The sequence below is a fragment of the Condylura cristata genome, unplaced genomic scaffold (genome assembly GCF_000260355.1).
Source record: "Condylura cristata isolate star-nosed mole 26May11 unplaced genomic scaffold, ConCri1.0 scaffold00013, whole genome shotgun sequence".
Taxonomy (NCBI): Eukaryota; Metazoa; Chordata; class Mammalia; order Eulipotyphla; family Talpidae; genus Condylura; species Condylura cristata.
Window position 1 is genome coordinate 31,091,302 of NW_004567114.1, and position 8,997 is coordinate 31,100,298.

The following is an 8,997-nucleotide window of genomic DNA, read 5'->3' on the forward strand; positions in this document are numbered from 1 at the left end:
GGGGGGTGACCGGCGGTTCCTGAGTTTTTGGCTTAGCTTGTAGGGACACAAGAACCCCCCAAAGCACCACGATCAACAGGCAGGGGAAAAGGCGCGGTTGAGGCTGGACACCGCTGGTCTTGAACCTACTTTCCTGGCAAGGACAGCTAGGTCTTGACCCCAGCTGAAGTGGAAGCTTCCAGGAAGAGGCAGTGGCCTTGGTGCTTTTGGGTGAACTCTGAGTGTGCTGAGCAATGACCCTTGCCACACCGCTCTCCCCCGCACCCCGAGGACCAGTCGGGCATCTGGCCCCGAACCCACGCGGAGCCGTCCATCTCTGCTCCACGCTGCTCGCGCAGCCTAAAGGGGGTTCCCTCTACCGCCGCCCCCGCCCGGAAGTTCTTGGCAGAAGCTCCAGGCAGAACTCCAGGTTGGGGAGCCAGAGGCTTTTGTTCCGCGCGTTTCCGGCTGCAGAAAACTGGGGAGCTTCTCCTACCACCCGCAGACTCCAGAGGCCGGCCTCGCCGCTCAGCCCTCCCTGCGGGCGAGCAGTCTCGGCGCCGCAGCTCTCTGCTCCCGGTTCCCGCGGGGAGGCTGCCAACTGGCCTCCAAGGGCCAGACTAGGGAGGAGGGCGCGACCAGAGCCTCTCGGGACAGCGCAGCTACCCTCGTCTCGGGCGCTCCGGAGACGCCTCCTCGGCCTAAGTGAGGGTTCCCTCTTTTGCCTCAAGAGTTACGCGCGAGGCACGTGAGCCGCGCAGGATGTGCGGCTGTGGATTTTGAGCAGCAGCGAAAACGCGTGCGGATTGCGCGCTTCTCCCCAGCCCTACAGGCTGAAGCCCCTCTGGTTCTGAGATTCGGAGTTTAGGGCCCAGAGCAGCTGGATCAGGCCTCCGAGCCTGGTTTCGAGGCGGCCTAGGCCCTGCCACACATTCCCTGCTGCCATTCCTGGCGGGTCTCCTTCGCCTTCTGCGGTCATAGCCTTGGCTCTCCCGCTTGTGTTCGATCGAGGGGTGCCAGGCAGAAAAGGAGCCTTTTCCCCAGTTTGCTGCTAGAACGTCAGGACAGAGGATGAGGCCCTCGTTTCTAGAGTCTTGGGTAGGATGGGGTGCCAGCTTTTGGCTGGGCGGGTGGGGCGTTTTCCCTCGCTTGCATAACCACGGGGCCAGTACCCGCCTCCCCTCTGCCTGGCTCCACGACTGGAAGGCACCGGCCAGGCCCACCGTGGGCTTCTGGTCTAGGGCGGGGGGGGGGGCACATTCTGTCCTTTTATGGTGAGTTGGGTGGCTTTGGCAGGAGCAGGTGGGTCAGGATTTAGGAAATAGTCGCTGGTGGTCCACTTCTTTTTCTCCTCGAGCTTTCCCCAGGTACAGGAGACTAAAAACCCCAGATATATGTCTTCCAGGCCAAAGCCAACAAGCAGAACTGTGCCCACCTCTTCCCACTTCGCACCTGAGGGGCAATCATGCTGAGGGTACCGGAGGGCTCAGCCCTTAGCCAGCGAGCTCCGCTCTGGAGTTAGGTGTGGGGGTAAGGGAGGTGTGTGTGTGGGGGGACTTCTCGCTGCTACAAGCTCAGGTTTCTTCTCCCCACTCCCAGTCTGATTGAATCCAGTAGTCCCACCTGGAAGAGTCTCTAAAGCGATGAGTCAAACATGCAGAAATGAAAAGACTCTAAAAGAAGCGAGTTGTTGGCTTATTGTCTATATAGAAAAAGCTGGTCTGGAAAGGCCCCGTTTTCTCTAGTTTTTAAAACCGAACGTACACATACAACTGTGCTCCCGCTGATGAAATTGGAAACCTGTTTTCCCACTGAGGACGACAATCTGTGTTTTAGACGCTGCGGTCCTTTCAGACAGCGAGGAACAACACTGCAGTAGCATTTAAAAACAAAGAGAAGGAGACTGCTTGAGGCGCGTGGCTGCACGCCTCTTCTCCAATTTGAGTTTCAGCTTTTCTTCTTTAAACTTGTTAACGGACAGCCAAGACTCCAAAGGTAGAACAAAAGCACCTGGAGCTTTGCTCTCCCTACTACTTTGCCATCGCGAGTCTCCCTCCCCTTTTCCTTTTGGGAAAGTGCTCACTATTGCTTTCATTTGTAATGGCTTAAAATAGTCCGAAAATCACATTATTTTCTATGATGAAACAGGAAAATGCAGAAAGAAAACTAAGTACTTAAAACCAAAAACACTAACAATCTTATCTTTGAAAGAGAAAAATGTTACTTCAGATTTAATAGCTCTTAAGTGTACCTGAAGTTGCTACTCAGTTGTAATTAATATACCACTAGGTGCTATTTGCTGCTCTCCCTACATCATTGTCATTAGTGGGTGTCATTAAAAAGATAGATAAGTAGAAATATAGACTCAGGTCCTTTAACTCACCATAATACAGAGGCATGGAAATGTACACCAACTCCCTCCATCTGGTCCTCTGTACTTTCCATTCTCCTTAACTGAGAAGATAAATCTTTTATGGGACCGATATAGCCAGATCTAAACAGAAACATTCATGGATTAATACAAGGCAAATTTATTTTAATTTGCTATATAATTTATTTTAATTTGGGATTTAAAATTGATTTTTAGCTTTAAAAATGCCATGACTTATTTATAATAGATACATGAATTTTTAAAGGGGTAGTGGTGGTTCAAGACCTGAGTTGACATACTTCAGGGATTTTAAAAGAAAAAACATTACTATACTACATATTTTTACTGACAGAAGCCAGTAAGTTATCTTAAGTTTCTTAAAGGACATTGCAATGTTCTTTAACGTTTCATAGAGCTCATGAGTCAGTATCCCTGATTTAAAAAAAAAAAAGTCTGCAGGAGGAGAAAGCAAACTGTACAAAGATGAATAATGATGTAATATATACAGAAATAAAAATAAAAATTTAAAAATCTGCAGTTTCCAGCCAGCAAATTTTTAAAGTCAACTTTCTGGGTGTTTTTACTTTATCTTAAGTATTTTTACAAATGCCACTACTTTCCTTTTTCCCCCTGAAGGAATGATTGTAGCAGCTTTGCAACACTTTAGGTCTAATTCAAGTTGCCAATTATCCAAATGATCTAAACACCAGGAAAAGGCAATGGGGCTTCGGAAAAAAATGAAACCAACCAACTCATACAACTGTCACATCTTTTGTTGACCCTCACACAAATATTATAAACTGTTAGTATCTGTATGCAGTAATGCTCCCCTTAAGTTTGCAGTATGTGTGCTTTGTATGGTTGTGGGAGAAGAAATTTATAGACCTTGCCCAGAAAATACACATTTCAAGGGTGAGGTGGCATAATCTGCAATACCTTGCAAAAGGCAACTTGACCTCTAAGTCAAGGAGGTAGTTATAAGAAAGAAGCATTAATTCTATATTTATTTAGAATACCAGGAATAAAAGTAGGTAACAAGCTTAAAAAATAAATAAGTAGATAGGTCAATCTGTCTTAGTATCTATGAAGTGAAAAGAACATTTAAACAATTGAAGCCTTGTCTGTCTTCAGAGATGTGTGGTGAATATTTTCTATGCGTTGCTGATGCTATATAAACATAACATGCTTCCTCTGAAAGTCAAGTCCTTGATTTTAATTGAAGAATAATATTGCTCAGGGCTCTACCTCTGAGTACAAATAGCTAATCTAAGAAAATCAGTTCTGGGAATCTGGAACCAATGCCTGTTTTAAAAATAAACAGACAAAATCTTCATTAAAAAAAAAACAGGAGAATTATTTTTACATACACTGTATCTCTTCATTTCTTATTAAAAAAAAACTTTTATGGAAAACTTAAAGGTCCAATGACAATATAGCCAGCCCCCTTTCTAAATTTCTATTTAAAAAAAAAAGTTTGATTAAAAGCTCCCGAGATTTTCTGGTTAACTTACTCAGCATTAATATGTTATAGAAGCAAATCTTAAGCATTTCCTTTTTTCTAATTTTTAGAAATTTTATTTTCTAGTGAGGGAAGTGATATTGGAAAAAGAAACAGGATAAAATACACAACAAAGATACAATTTAAATCTTGTATTTTTATATTTAATAAGTAACAGGTAAACAGTAGCCACACAAAGAAAATCAGTGTACTAATCTTTCTACTTTAGTTCAACTAAAGCAAGAATTAAAAAATTTTAAATTATTTTTGGGTTAAGTCAGGAATGTAATGAATGAGAAACTTCGACATCATTTGATTTTCTAATACAGAACCCATTAAAATAGGTGACTTAGGATATTTGTTGGGAAGGAAGTCCCCATTTACAGAATTTTTTTGAAATTCAAGTAGAGATTTTCCTTTGATTAGGATCAAATCCAACCACACTCACAGCCAGGCAGGAAGAGGTTGGAATCTATGTAAATTCAGAGACCACACCTGGGACTTCTTTCAGTAGATAGAACCAAGGTGCCCAGAAGTGCCGTATTCATCCTTGGCTAACCTATGTTCCAAGTCCCAAAAAGATGGGACCCTTATAAAGAAAGAAATTACATAGTGGAGTGGGGTGTAAAGATGTTCACTCCAAATCTCACTTGTCATAACTCTGTGTGTTGGGTTGTGTGTGTGTGTGTGTTTTGGGTTTCCTGAAAATGTATTTTTAGTTCCCCAGGGGTATGAGAAAGAGTTAATTTGTTTTGTGACAGGTTTCACACTGTGGGCAGGTCTGCCAAAAAGGAAAGGAAACAGAGAACAGCTCTATGATTAATTCTACCTGTTTTTCCCATGAGCGATCACCTGCTCCAAGGGTCATGAATAGCAGGTAGCTCTCCCTCTCCTGGGCTCTGAGAGCTTCGTTTGTTTGGTGACAGCTGAGTGACAAGGCCTGAAACCCGAGCCCATCGCCCGGCCTGATGGGGGGATAAAAACCCTGGATGTTCCCTCAAACATTTCAGGAAATGAAAGTTGTAACGCGATCCCTCCTGCGCCCACATCTCCCCCACCAAACACAAAAGCTCAAAGGAGCCTTCTCGGATTGAATTTGGCCTGGAGTTGATGGAGGGAAAGCGGAGCCCGGCGCTGAGTGGGGGGAGGAGAAGAGAGAGCGCTGGGGCTGCGGCTGGCAGGCTTTCTGAGCCAGGGAAGGAGAGGAGAGGAGAGGAGAGCAGGCAGAGAGCAGGGCGCTAGAGGCCGGCGTCCCTCGGGGCCGGCTTCCAAGCGGCGTCCCAAGCGACCTGTGACTCCAGATAGCGTGGGCCGCTGCTGCCGCCACGGTTCCATCGGTCTTTAGGGTCAAGCAGGAGTATGAAGTAAAACCCATAGCTTGAGGCCCCGCGCTGACCCCTGCCGGGTAGCACCGGCTCTGCACTGGGGCCTCGAGCCGAGGGCGGCGAAGTCTGGGTCCAATCTTCGTTAGCCTCTTTTGCCTGGTGGGATGTTGTGGGACCCCTCAACTGGTTTTGGATTGAGGCGTCCCTTCCGACCAAAGCAGAGTGAACGTGATCAACCAGGAACAGGCCTCATTCAGTCAGCACCCTTGTGCTCGGCCTCCAGTATCAGCCAGCAGCATCCATCTTCCTCCACCCACCTCACTCACACTGGCTGTTGAAGCTCCTCCGTGGCTGCGGATGGGGCAGGGGTTGGGAATATTGAGAGAAGGGGAGCTGAGAAGTTGAGGCTCTGACCTCTAAGTGGCCAACCACCCTTGGGTCCTACTCTCCTGTCAATCACTATACTACTCTACCAAGAGGAAGTGTATCCAAGACCCCTTCAGGCTACTTTATTTCCTGAACCCAGACAGCTGAGATTGCTTTGTTTTCTTATAAAATCTTCTTTTTCCTTTCCCCATTGGTTCAGAAGTCACACCTAACATATTAACAGTGCTCATCTTTCTGCCCAAATGTGTAGGGGAATAAGGACTAGAGAAAATGTAGACACGTGTAACAGAAGCAGAATAACTCATTGCCACAGACCCATCAATTGCACACACTTGCAAATTACGTGCCTTTGGGCCAGTAAGCCTCATCAGGGAATCTAGGGAGACCTCAATGCTGTGTAAGGTGTGAGGGTACAGTGAAGCTTAAATAAACTTAAGTATTAAGTGTAAAATGCTTGGCACAATCGACTTTTAATGAATAGTATCTATAATTATACGTGCTTGAAGCCTCCATAGACATGCACAAAGTTGCCTGGGAAAATTCCCATGATGCTAGAGTTTCCCCGTGAGGCCAGATTATCGCTCATTTCCTCCTTTTGTCTGGGACACTGAAAAAGCACAGGTTATTCTTGTAGATACCTAAGCCTGATTAGCTTTGGGGGCAGCTGACATATTTCTTCAACATCTGATTCTAGAATCTAGATGTTTAACGCCATTAATTTAACTCCAAAATGATATTTAAATCTACAATACTTGGGTTTTTTCATCTGTATTCTTTATTATTTCAATGTATTAATGCATGTGATCTATTAATGTGATCTGTGTGGTAGAAATCCATTGATGAAAAATAAAACTCATTTAAGTGTGTCTGAAAATAACAAATTACTTACAAGGGAACTAAAGCATTAAGCTGAGTAGAGAATTTAAGGCCCCACCTAAATGTGTCAACATAAGTGTAGAATATGAAACTTCTTTGAAGATTTAATGCCTTGTTGATATTAACATAGTACTGAACATAACACGTGGTAAATATTTTTTGAGTAAATGCATGGGCTGCTGAAATGACAGAGAGTCTTTAGATGGAACACAACTCCCAGAGAAGGAATTTTGCAGGACCCTCTTGGGTACATTTCTTCTCTTGTGACACTCTAATGGCCACCGGAGATGAATAGCTCATTTTGACATATCACACATCCTTCTCTGATTCCAAGACTTTTTCATCCTGAATTACTGAAAGCAAAGTACAGAGCTGAAATCTGCATGGGTCAACAAAACACACACACACACCCCTTCTGGGATTGTGTGCAGCTTTACTGATAGCAGTTACAATCCTGGCAAAGAAAAATCTAAAACCTAGAGAGTAGGTGGAATGGCACATGGTAGGTGTCTCTAAAAATGGATCCCTGTGGACTGCAGTAAATTCACAATAATTTCAGTGTCGTTATTGGAAGAAACATTCTGTAGTCAATCCTTTGGTACACTTCCCCCAGCATCTTCAATTTCTTCAAAAGTATTTATTCAAAACTGCACAGGTGTAAATATTTAGTTTAGGGTTTTAGACAATTTCTAGATAATCACTATACAGGAGCAAGAGGAGTTGAGTACTTTTGTTTACAAAATTCTATATCAGGAAAAACAATAGTTTATAGGAATAGTTACCAATTATCAACCATATTTTCTTTCTACATGCCTTGTTTGGCCAGACACCTTTGACTGAATGGTAGACTCTACTAATAATATGATAAGAACACTCTGAAACTTTAAAAATAATTATGTTACACTCACAAATTCCTTGAGGTAGAGGGAGCAAATGCATATTTATAAATTTACCAAAAAATCTGTTATAAACATTTACTCTGCTTCATGAGTCTGCCTGCAGAATTGCAGTTGTCTACACAAATGCTTATTTTTGGTGAATGCATGTTATAATATTACCTTTACTTGCAAAGCAAAGATTTGAATGTCAGCAGTACACAGACAAATGGATAGGAAAAGTGGAAGTTCAGGTCCATTGCTTTTAAGAATGTGTTTTATAATCAGAGAAACATTTAGTAGGAAGTATGACTATATTATTGCTAAGTAATTTGCATATTGTGAATAGATTTGCATAGTGCAAGGGACAGAAGTTCTCAGAATTATGCTTTTTGCCACTGCTTTTAACATGACTGAAATAAAGAAATATGTGGTATATTTTCTTTCAAAATTGTTCCCGCATCCACATGTTTAGAAACACAAAAGTATGTCCATGTGCTTGCTCAAAAAATAAAGAGAAATAAGAACATTTTATGCTGAGGAATAAGTTAATTTAAATTAGATTAAACTTTGCAGAGGGTACTTCAAGGAGGTTTGGACAGATTCCAAGCTTTAGCATATCATTCAAGAAATGAAAGACCTCAGGGTATCCAAAAGGCATGTCCGCTCTAAATCAGCTTTAGTTTATTTCAAATAAAAAAATATATGACTGAACTTGAAGATTGGATAAAGAGGAGAGTCTTATTTTCACTCTGCAGCTGTATAATAGTGAAATAAAATAAGTGTGGAAATCAGGTCTCTCAATTTTAGAATTTCTCTAAAGGATTTATATGTAAGTGCTGAAACAGTAGTTCCTGTTCAATCATTTAACCTTCATGAAACTGAAAGACTTATTTGTCAATAGCTCGGAAGTACAGTAACTTTCTTTCCACTGAAAAATTAGTTATAGTTAAGTGAATTAGCCCTCATAGAATTCTTAGATGATAATACACCATGTTTTCTCTGTATGTTTTTTCTCTTTACAAATATATAATGCATTACATTTTGTGATTTTAATTATTGGTCAATCTGATTGGTCCTTCAACTGTTGAAAGCATTTTCCCCCTTTTGATTAAGTTCAAAAACAATGGAAAACTAAATCAATTTCCTATAAAATGTGAAGATTTAAACATTAGTTGAACTAAACAAGGAATGGAATGAAGCACATACTTTATTCTTCAAACTTTAACGTTTTAAGCCATATGAATTGACAAATCTACTGTAAAAACAAGCAGATGACAAAAATTATAATTTGTGACACTTTTAAAATATTAGATCGTGCTTGACTTTGGGATGATGATTTCAATTTGAATAAACAGATGGTTAAAACAGCAGAACTAAAGTACCACTTTTATGAAGATATGTCAAAATTCACAAACGACTCAAGAATGAGTTTAATCTTCCATTATACTTCATTGGGGCAACACAGATGATTAAGAAAGACCTTTACTAGTGGTCTCAACCTTACTTCCCTAGAGAAGTGTACCAAGGAAGTATGCTAATGAGGATTAGGAGAGTCAAATGCAGCTAGCCAGTGGGTGGATTGTGGATTGTATTACCTGCAGGAGTGGAGGCAAAATACCCATAAAATAGCCTTTCAGATTCAGTTTGTCTCAAGTTACATTGTGAAATTCAGTGGTTTGGTAT